The 11,777-nt window shown below is 21.6% G+C and overlaps 1 long non-coding RNA gene across 3 annotated transcripts in view; it reads left to right on the top strand.

The window, feature by feature from the left end:
• Nucleotides 1-245: 245 nt before the first annotated feature.
• Nucleotides 246-11,777, top strand: part of LOC111914399 (uncharacterized) — a 43,385-nt gene continuing 31,853 nt past the window's right edge. For 2 of the 3 annotated variants that reach the window (XR_008231207.1, XR_008231206.1), the window contains exons 1-3: nucleotides 246-351; nucleotides 994-1,050; nucleotides 1,540-1,629. This is a non-coding gene — a long non-coding RNA (uncharacterized LOC111914399). Of the gene's footprint in view, nucleotides 352-993; nucleotides 1,051-1,539; nucleotides 2,011-11,777 lie in introns of those variants that run through there. The other variant, XR_002857796.3, reaches the window with a different exon arrangement.

Genomic DNA, 11,777 nt, shown 5'->3' with positions numbered 1-11,777 from the left:
ATTTCGTTCAAATATAGATTATAGATTTTATTTATAAAAAACAATTACAGTAATTTTGCATTATTTTTACAGTTAAAATTTAATTTCCAATTGCATTGTTTAATTAAAAAGAATTAATGAATCTAAAGTAAAAGCATGTTATATTACGATATTTAATTAAGGAATGTAAAATAAATGAGACTAGTGCAACGGTATAAAAAGAAAAATGGAAACTACGTAATTTAGACGCTACTCCCCGAGTCCCACGAAGCGTATATATATTCATTCAACCTTTCTTCTCTTCAGTTTACAGTGACGACGATTCTCTCCGACCTTTCTTCTCATTCTTTTCAATGGCGACGATTATCTCCGGTAAGTTTCTTCATCTTTGTCCTTGTTTCTGTTTTCTCTTCGTTTTCTTCTTTTGACCAACTAACGCCTCCACTTAGTTTCTCCATACTTTCGTTTAATGATTCCCAGACACCGCCAAATTCTCCTTTCTCAAAGTCTATTTAAGGCCGACGCTCTTCTATCCTTTAACCAAATTAAGAACCCTAGAAAAATGGGGAAAACGAAATTCATGTTCGATTTTCATCGATTTTCCTTTTGCTTTGAAAACTTTAGTCAAATCTGTTTTACTTTGAAACAATAGAGTCGTTTGGTTGGTTTTTAACTTTGTTTTGTTGACTCCATTTCCCTTTTTATATTGTGAGTCGTTTGAGGGTTTTTCATCACAGTAATATTGGGTGTCCTCTGGACATGATGAGTAATTTGGGGTTTTTTCATACATGATCTCCAATATCCATAATTTTTGTTAATTGATCGACTTTTATATAGAATAGGTGGAGTGGATAATTCTAACAAATTAGTCACTCATGTGAGTTCTTTGTGCTGTGAAAATCTTCTGTTCCTTTGCTTTCTTGTGTTGGTGGCTTTTTATGTTTTAAAAATTACCCATGGTTATTGAAGTTTTTATAGGTAAAATACTCTCATGATTATTTTATGCATTTTCAGATTGGAATGTACGCAAAATCAATTGGGAGTTCATCATGAAGTAATTTATTAACTCATGTGAGTTCTTTGTGCTCTTTTGTTCACTTTCTGTATTCTATTTTCAAATTCAGTTGTCCTATATTTTATAAGAGTAAGTCTACCAATGATGTGCTACCGATACATGAGTTGCTTAATCATCACTATCTATATGACATTGCTTCTCTGTTAAGTAGTTTATATAAATAACCAACTTAATAATCACTATCTACATGACATATGCAACTGATATTAACACATTTTAATTCCTATAAAAATATTGTAATTTCAAAATCTAACAAAATCTAGCATTATACTCTAAAAATCTAACCTATGAAGATTAACAATTATGAGGGCAACCTATCCTTGATTTGTTTTGATCCTTGTAGTCTATATTTTCATGTTGTTCCATGTTAATAATGCAAATAACTTGTCTTATCTATTTATTACTTCACTTTTCCCATTTCTTTTAGAGATAATCATTGTATTATTGTATTCTAAAATGGAACTTCTTGACATAAACTTGTACAGTTGCTTTGTAAGATTAACTAAATGAAGGAAACTCCAAACAACATATAGAAAGAAGAGGAGCAAAACATGGACTCACTTTGCTGGTATAAGGTAACATCTTCTTTCCTTCATGATTATTTAACATCAATGTCATGCAAGTTTTATCGTCTCAAGTCATTTTATTTTCAATCTTTTTTCCTAATAAGGCATCACATTTTGAAAATTGGTCCATACTCTAAAACTTTTTCGTATTAAGACATTATAATTTCAAACTGCATTTTACTTTCAATATTTTATGAATTAAGGAATCATGCTTTGAAAAATTCATTTGACTTTCAATATTTTATCTATTAAGACATCATACTTTGCAAAATGCATTAAACTTTCAAACTTTTTCACATTAAGTCATCATACTTGGAAAATTGCATTTTTCTATCAATTTTTTCATATTAAGTCATCATACATTGAAAATTGCATTTTTTTTTTATCAATTTTGTCATATTAACTCACCATACATTAAAAATTGCATCTTATTTTCAAAAATTTCAATTTTTTAACCAATTAAGACATTATACATTACAAAATTGCATTAAATTTTCAAAATTTTGCATATTAAGACATCATGTTTTGAAAATTGCATTTTTCTTCAATTTTTTTCATATTAAGTCATTATAATTGAAAATTGCATTTTACTTTCAATTTTTTCATATTAAGTCATCATATTTTAAAAATTACATCTTATTTTCTAAATTTTCAATTTTTTTTACCTATTAATACATTATACATTAAAAATTGTATTAAACTTTCAAAAAATTTTAAATTAAGACATTATGTTTTGAAGATTGCATTTTTCTTCCAATTTTTTTCATATTAAGCCATCATATTTTGAAAATTGCATTTTTCTTTCAATTTCTTTATATTAAGTCATCATACTTTAAAATTTGCATCTTATTTACAAAATTTTAAATTCTTTTTACCTATTAAGAGATCATAAATTACAACATTACATTAAACTTTCAAACTTTTTCATATTAAGACATCATGTTTTGAAAATTTCATTTTTCTTCCAATTTTGTCATATTAAGCAATCATACTTAGAAAATTGCATTTTTCTTTCAATTTTTTCATATTAAGTCATCATACTTTAAAAATTGCATCTTACTTTCAAATTTTCAATTTTTTTTTTACAAATTAAGACATTATACATTACGAAATAGCATTAAACATTCAAACTTTTCATTATTAAACCATCATGTTTTGAAAATTGCATTATTCTTCCAATTTTTTCATATTAAAACTCATACTTTAAAAATTGCATATTATTTTAAAAACTTTTCAAATTTTTTTTACCAATTAAGACATTATTCATTATAGAATTGCATTAAACTTTCAAAAAATTTCATATTAAGACATTATGTTTTGAAAATTGCATTTTTTTCAATTTTTTCATGTTAATTCATCATACTTTAAAAATTGCATCATATTTTCAAAATTTTAAATTTTTTTTACCAATTAAGATATTATACATTACAAATATCATTAAACTATCAAAAAATTTTATATTAAGACATCATGTTCTGAAAATTGCATTTTTCTTCCAATTTTTTCAAATTATGTCATCATATTTTAAAAATTGCATCTTATTTTCAAACTTTTTAATTTTTTAACCAATTAAGATATTATACATTCCAAAGTTGTATTAAACTTTCAAAAAATTTAAAATTAAGACATTATGTTTTGAAGATTGCATTTTTCTTCCAATTTTTTCATATTAAGCCATCATAATTTGAAATTTGTATTTTTCTTTCAATTTTTTCATATTAAGCCATCATAATTTGAAAATTGCATTTTTTTCAGTTTTTTCATTTTAAGTCATCATACTTTAAAAATTGCATCTTTTTTCCAATTTTTTTTTTTTTGTAACAACTAAGACATTATACATTACAAAATTGCATTAAACTTTCAAAAGTTTTCATATTAAGACATAATGTTTTAAAAAATTGTATTTTTCTTCCAATTTTTTCATGTTAAGTCATCATACTTTAAAAATTGCATCTTATTTTAAAAAATTTCAATTTTTTAACCTATTAAGACATTATACATTGTACATTACAATATTGCATTAAACTTTCAAAGTTTTTCATATTAAGACATCATGTTTTGAAAATTGCATTTTTCTTCCAATCTTTTCATATTAAGTCATCATACTTTAAATTTTGCATCTTATTTTAAAAAATTTCAATTTTTCAACCTACAAAGACATTATACATTGTACGTTACAATATTGCATTAAACTTTCAAATTTTTTCATATTAAGACATCACGTTTTGAAAATTGCATTTTTCTTCTAATTTTGTCATATTAAGTCATCATACTTTAAAAATTGCATCTTATTTTCAAACTTTTTAATTTTTTTACCAATTAACATATTATACATTACAAATTTGTATTAAACTTTTCAAAAAATTTTATATTAAAACATCATGTTTTGAAAATTACATTTTTCTTCCAATTTTTCATATTAAGACATCATGTTTTGAAAATTGCATTTTTCTTCTAATTTTTTCATATTGTCATCATACTTTAAAAATTCCATCTTATTTTAAAATTTTCAATTTTTCAACCTACAAAGACATTATACATTGTACATTTACAATATTGGATTAATGTTTCAAATTTTTCATATTAAGATATCAAGTTTTGAAAATTGCATTTTTCTTCCTATTTTTTCAAATTAAGTCATCATAATTTAAAATTTGCATCTTATTTTCAGACTTTTAATTTTTTTTACCAATTAAGGTATTATACATTACAAAATTGCATTAAACTTTCAAAAAATTTCATACTAAGACATCATGTTTTGAAAATTGCAATTTTCTTCCAATTTTTTCATATTAAGCCTTCATAATTTGAAATTTGTATTTTTCTTTCAATTTTTCATTTTAAGTCATCATACTTTAAAAATTGCATCTTTTTTCCAATTTTTTTTTAACAATTAAGACATTATACATTACAAAATTGCATTAAACTTTCAAAAGTTTTCATCTTAAGACATCATGTTTTAAAAATTGTATTTTTCTTCCAATTTTTTCATATTAAGTCATCATAATTTAAAAATTACATCATATTTTAAAAAATTTCAATTTTTTAACCTATTAAGACATTATACATTGTACATTACAATATTGCATTAAAGATTCAAATTTTTTCATATTAAGACATCATGTTTGGAAAATTGCATTTTTCTTCCAATTTTTTCATATTAAGTCATCATAATTTAAAAATTGCATCTTATTTTAAAACATTTCAATTTTTTAACCTATTAAGACATTATACATTGTACATTACAATATTGCATTAAAGATTCAAATTTTTTCATATTAAGACATCATGTTTGGAAAATTGTATTTTTCTTCCAATTTTTTCATATTAAGTCATCATACTTTAAAAATTGCATCTTATTTTGAAAAATTTCAATTTTTTAACCTATTAAGACATTATACATTGTATTTATAATATTGCATTAAACTTTCAATTTTTTTCATATTAAGACATAATGTTTTGAAAATTGCATTTTTTCTTCCAATATTTTCAAATTAAGTAATCTACTTCAAAAATTGCATCTTATTTTCAAACTTTTTAATTTTTCTTCTAATTTTTCAGATTAAGCAATCATAATTTGAAAATTGCATTTTCCTTTCAATTTTTTCATTTTAAGTCATCATACTTTAAAAATTGCATTTTTTTCCAAAATTAATTTTTTTTAACAATTAAGACATTATACAATACAAAATTGCATTAAACTTTCAAAATTATTCATATTAAGACATTATGTTTTAAAAATTGTATTTTTCTTCCAAAAAATTTCATATTAAGACGTCAAGTTGAAAATTGTATTTTTCTTCCAATTTTTTCATATTAAGCCATCATAATTTGAAAATTACATTTTTCTTTCAACTTTTACGTTTTAAGTCATCATAGTTAAAAAATGCATCTTTTTTCCAAAATTAATTTTTTTTTAACAATTAAGACATTATAGATTACAATATTGCATTAAACTTTCAAAAGTTTTCATATTAAGACATCATGTTTTGAAAATTGTATTTTTCTTCCAATTTTTTCATATGAAGTCATCATACTCTAAAAATTGCATCTTATTTTAAAAAATTTCAATTTTTTAACCTATTAAGACATTATACATTGTACATTACAATATTGCGTTAAACTTTCAAATTTTTTCATATTAACACATCATGTTTTGAAAATTGCATTTTTCTTCCAATTAAGTCATCATACTTTAAAAATTACATCTTATTTTTAAACTTTTTTATTTTTTACCAATTAAGATATACATTACAAGGTTGTATTAAACTTTCAAAAAATTTCAAATTGAGACATCATGTTTTGAAAATTGCATTTTCTTCCAATTTTTTCATATTAAGTCATCATACTTTAAAAATTGCATTTTATTTAAAAATTTTCAATTTTTTACCTATTAAGACAGCATATATTACAAAATTGCATTAAACTTATAAAATTTTTCATATTAAAACATCATGTTTTGAAAATTGCCTTTTTCTTCTAGTTTTTTCATTTGAAGTCATCATATTTTGATAATTGCATTTTTCTTTCAATTTTTTAGTATTAGGTCATCATACTTCAAAATTGCATCTTATTTTTAAAATTTTCAATTTTTTTACCTATTAAGACATCATATATTACAAAATTGCATTAAGCTTTCAAACTTTTTCATATTAAGTCAACATGTTTTGAAAATTGCATTTTTCTTTTACTTGATTCATATTAAGTCGTCATACTTTGAAAATTGCATCTTATTTTTAACTTTTTCAATTTTTTTACCTATTAAGATATCATACATTACAAAATTGCATTAGACTTTCAAACTTTGTCATATTAAGACATCATCTTTCGAAAATTGCAATTTTCTATAAATGTTTTCATGTTAAGGGATCATACTTTAAAAATTGCATCGTATTTTCAAAATTTTAAATTTTTTTTACTTATTAAGTCATCATACATTAAGAAATTGCATTAATTTTCATATAAAGACGTCATCTTTTGAAAATTGCATCCTATTTTCAAAATTTTCAATTTTTTTCTACCTCTTAAGACATCATATATTACAAAATTGCATTAAACTTTCAAACTTTCTCATATTAAGACATCATCTTTCGAAAATTGCAATTTTCTTCCGGTTTTTCCATATTAACCCACCTTACTTTGAAAATTGCATTTTTCTTAAAAAAATTTTCATATTAAGTGATTATAATTGCATCTTATTTTCAAAATTCTCAATTTTTTTTACCAATCAAGACATCATACATTACAAAATTGCGTTAAACTCTCAAAAAAATTCATGTGTTTTTCATATTATGTCATCATACTTTAAAAATTGCATCTTATTTTCAAATTTTTTTACCTGTTAAGACATCATGCTTTGAAAACGGCATTAAACTTTCAATTCTCTCATATTAAGTCATCATATTTTGAAAATTGAATCTTATTATGAACTTTTTCAGTTGTTTTCACCTGTTAAGACATCATACTAATATTACAAAATTGCATTAGACGTTTACAATTTTTCATATTTAAGACATCTTATATTGAATTTTGTATTTTTCATCTAATTTTTTCATACTAATCCATCATACTTTAATAAATACATTTTTCTTTCAACTGTTTCATATTAAGTCATCATACTGAAAAGATCGCATCTTATTTTAAAATTTTTTATGAAAATTGCATTTTTCTTGAAATATTTTTTATTTAAAACCATCACACTTTAAAAATTGAATCTTATTTTCAATTTTTTTACCTATTAAGACAACAACATACATTACAAAATTGCATTAAAATTTCAAACTTTTTCATATTAAGAAATCATGTTTTGAAAATTGCATTTTTCTTGCAGTTTTTTTCATTTTAACCCATTATATTTTGATAACTGCATTTTTCTTTACTTTCAAAATTCCATCTTATTTTGAAAATTTTCAATTTTTTTTACCTATTAAGAACTCATATATTACAAAATTGCATTAAACTCTCAAACTTTTTCATATTAAGATATCATGTTTTGAAAATTGCATTTTTCTTCCAATTTTTTCATATTAAGTGATCATACTTTAAAAATTGCATCTTGTTTTGATGTTTTTCAATTTTTTACAAAGTAAGACATTGTACATTACAAAATTGAATCAGACCTTTACAAAATTTTCATATTAAACATCATGTTTTGAAAAGTGCATTTTTCTTCCAATTTTTTCATATTAAGTCATCATACTTTAAAAATTGCATTTTATTTAAAACTTTTCAATCTTTTACCTATTAAGACAACATATATTACAAAATTGCATTAAACTTATAAAATTTTTCATATTAAAACATCATGTTTTGAAAATTGCATTTTTCTTCCAGTTTTTTCATTTGAAGTCATCATATTTTGATAATTGCATTTTTCTTTCAATTTTTTAGTATTAGGTCATCATACTTCAAAATTGCATCTTATTTTTAAAATTTTCAATTTACCTATTAAGACATCATATATTACAAAATTGCATTAAGCTTTCAAACTTTTTCATATTAAGTCAACATGTTTTGAAAATTGCATTTTTCTTTTACTTGATTCATATTAAGTCGTCATACTTTGAAAATTGCATCTTATTTTAACTTTTTCAATTTTTTTTACCTATTAAGATATCATACATTACAAAATTGCATTAAACTTTTACAATTTTTCATAGTAAGACTTCAAGTTTTGAAAATTGCATTTTTTTTTTCTAGATTTTTCAAATGAAGTCATCATACTTTGATATTTGCATTTTTCTTTCAATTTTTTGATATTAAGTCGTCTACTTTGAAATTTGCATCTTATTTTTAACTTTTTCATTTTTTTACCTATTAAGATATCATACATTACAAAATTGCATTTAACTATTAAAATTTTTCATATTAATACATCATGTTTGAAAATTGCATCTTTTCTTCCAATGTTTTCATTTTAAATCATCATATTTTCTTTCAACTTTTTCATATATAATCATCATACTTTAAAAATTGCATCTTATATTCAAAATTTCAATTTTTTATCTATTAAGACATGATATATTACAAAATTGCATTTTACTTTCAAACTTTTTCATATCAAGACATCATGTTTTGAAAAGTGTATTTTTCTTCAATTTTTTCATAATAAGTCGTCGTACTTTAAAATTTGCATTTTCCATCCAATTGTTTACCTAATAAGACATCATACATTAGAAAAATGCAATAAACTTTCAAAACATTTCATATTAAGACATCATCTTTTGAAAAGTGCATTTTTCTTTCAATTTTTCATATTAAGTGATTATACTTTAAAAATTGCATCTTATTTTTAACTTTTTCATTTTTTATACGCATTAAGACATCGTACATTACAAAATTGCATTAGATTTTTTCAAATTTTCATGTTAAGACATAATATTTTGATAACTGCATTTTATTTTCAATTTTTTCATATTAAGTCATCATTCTTTAAAAATTGCATCTTATTTTTAAAAATTTTCAATTTTTTTACTTATTATGACATCACACATTACAAAATTGAAGTAGACTTTCAAACTTTGTCATATTAAGACATCACCTTTCAAAAATTTCAATTTTCTATCAATTTTTTCATGTTAAGGGATCATACTTTAAAAATTGCATCTTATTTTCAAAATTTTCAATTTTTTTACTTATTAAGTCATCATTCATTAAGAAATTGCATTAATTTTCATATAAAGACGTCATCTTTTAAACATTGCATTTTTCTTTTGAAAATTGCATCATATTTTCAAAATTTTCAATTTGTTTTACCTATTAAGACATCATATATTACAAAATTGCATTAAACTTTCAAACTTTCTCATATTAAGACATTATCTTTCGAAAATTGCAATTTTCTACCAGTTCTTCCATATTAAGCCACCTTACTTTGGAAATTTCATTTTTCTTTAAATTTTTTCATATTAAGTGATTATAATTGCATCTTATTTTCAAAATTTTCATTTTTTTTACGAATTAGGACATGACACATTACAAAATTGCGTTAAACTCGCAAAAAAATTCATCTCTTTTTCGTATTAGATCATCGTACTTTCCAATTGCATCTTATTTTTAATTTTTTTACCTGTTAGGACATCATGTTTTGAAAATTGCATTAAAGTTTCAAAAAATTTCATATTAAAACATAATGTTTTGAAAATTGCATTTTTCTTCCAATTTTTTCATATAAAGTTATCATACTTCAAAAATTGCATCTTATTTTCATAATTTAATATTTTTCCCAATTAAGACATTATACAATACAAAATTGCAATAAACTTTCAAAAAATTTCATTTTAAGACATAATGTTTTGAAAATTGCATTTTTCTTCCCATTTATACATATTAAATCATCATACTTTAAAAATTGCATGTTATTTTCAATTTTTTTTTTTACCAAAATTGCATCATACTTTAAAAATTGCATCTTATTACAATATTGCATTAAACTTTCAAACTTTTTCATATTAAGACAAAATGTTTTGAAAATTTCTTTTTTCATTCAATTTCTTCATATTAAGTCATTATACTTTAAAAATTGCATTTTTTTCCGATTTTTTCATATTTAGTCATCAAATTTTAAAAATTGCATCTTATCTTCAAGATTTTCATTTTTTTACCAATTAAGATATTATACATTACAAAATTGCCTTAAACTTTCAAAAAAATCATTATAAGACATCATGTTTTGAAATTGCATTTTTCTTCTGATTTTTAAAATTAAATAATCATACTTTAAAAATTGCAACATATTAAGCCATCATCCTTTAAAAATTGCGTTTTTCTATCAATTTTTTCATATAAAGTTATCATACTTAAAAAACTGCATCTTCTTTTCAAAATTTAATTTCTTTTACAAATTAAGACATTATACATTACAAAATTGCATTAAACTTTCAAAAGTTTCATATTAAGATATCATGTTTTGAAAGTTGTATTTTTCTTCCAATTTTTTCGTATTAAGTCATCATAATTTAAAATTTGCATCTTATTTTGAAAATTTTCAATTTATTTTACCAATTAAGATATTATACATTACAAAATTGCATTAAAACTTCAAAATTTATCATATTAAGACATCATGTTTTAAAAATTGCGTTTTTCTTCCAATTTTTTTATATTAAGTTTTCATACTTTACAAATTGCATTTTATATTTAAACTTTTCGATTTTTTACCAATTAAGACATTATACATTACAAAATTGCATTAAACTTTCAAAAAAATTCATATTAAGACAACAAGTTTTGAAAATTGCATTTTTTTTCTTTCAATTTTTTCGTATTAAATCATCATACTTTATAAATTGCATCTACGTTTCAAATTTATAATTTTTTTTTACCAATTAAGACATTATACATTACAAAACTGCATTAAACTTTCAAAAGTTTTCATATTAAGACATCATGTTTTGAAAATTGCATTTTTATTCTAATTTTTAAAATTAAGTAATCATACTTTAAAAATTGCATCTTATTGTCAAATTTTTTTACCAGTTATGATATTATACATTACTAAATTGCATTAAACTTTCAAAAAAATTCATATTAAAGCATAATGTTTTGAAAATTGGACTTTCAAAAATTTTCATACTAAAAATCATGTTTTGAAAATTGCCTTTTTCTTCCAATTTTTTCATATTAAGCCATCATACTTTTAAAATTGCATTTTTCTATCAATTTTTTCATATAAAGTTATCATACTTAAAAAATTGCATCATATTTTCAAAATTTAATTAACATTTTACATTATAAAGTTGCATTAAACTTTCAAAAGTTTTCATATTAAGACATGAAAGTTGTATTTTTCTTCCAATTTTTTCATATTAAGTCATCATAATTTAAAATTTGCATCTTATTTTGAAAATTTTCAATTTTTTTTTACCAATTGCATCTTAATTTGAAAATTTGCATTAAACCTCCAAAATTTATCATATTAATACATCATGTTTTGAAATTTTCGTTTTTCTTCCAATTTTTTTATATTAAGTCATCATACTTTAAGAATTACATTTTATTAAGTCATATTAAGTCATATTAAGAAATCTTGTATTGAAAATTGCATTTTTCTTATAATTTTTTTTTCATATTAAGTCATCATACTTTAAAAAGTGCATCTTTTTTTCAAGATTTTCAATTTATTTTTACCAATTAAGACATTATACATTACAAACTTG

The sequence above is a fragment of the Lactuca sativa genome, chromosome 3 (assembly GCF_002870075.4).
Source record: "Lactuca sativa cultivar Salinas chromosome 3, Lsat_Salinas_v11, whole genome shotgun sequence".
In the NCBI taxonomy this organism is placed as follows: Eukaryota; Viridiplantae; Streptophyta; class Magnoliopsida; order Asterales; family Asteraceae; genus Lactuca; species Lactuca sativa.
The sequence above is the reverse complement of the archived record's forward strand: the minus strand, read 5'-3'. Positions and strand labels throughout refer to the sequence as shown.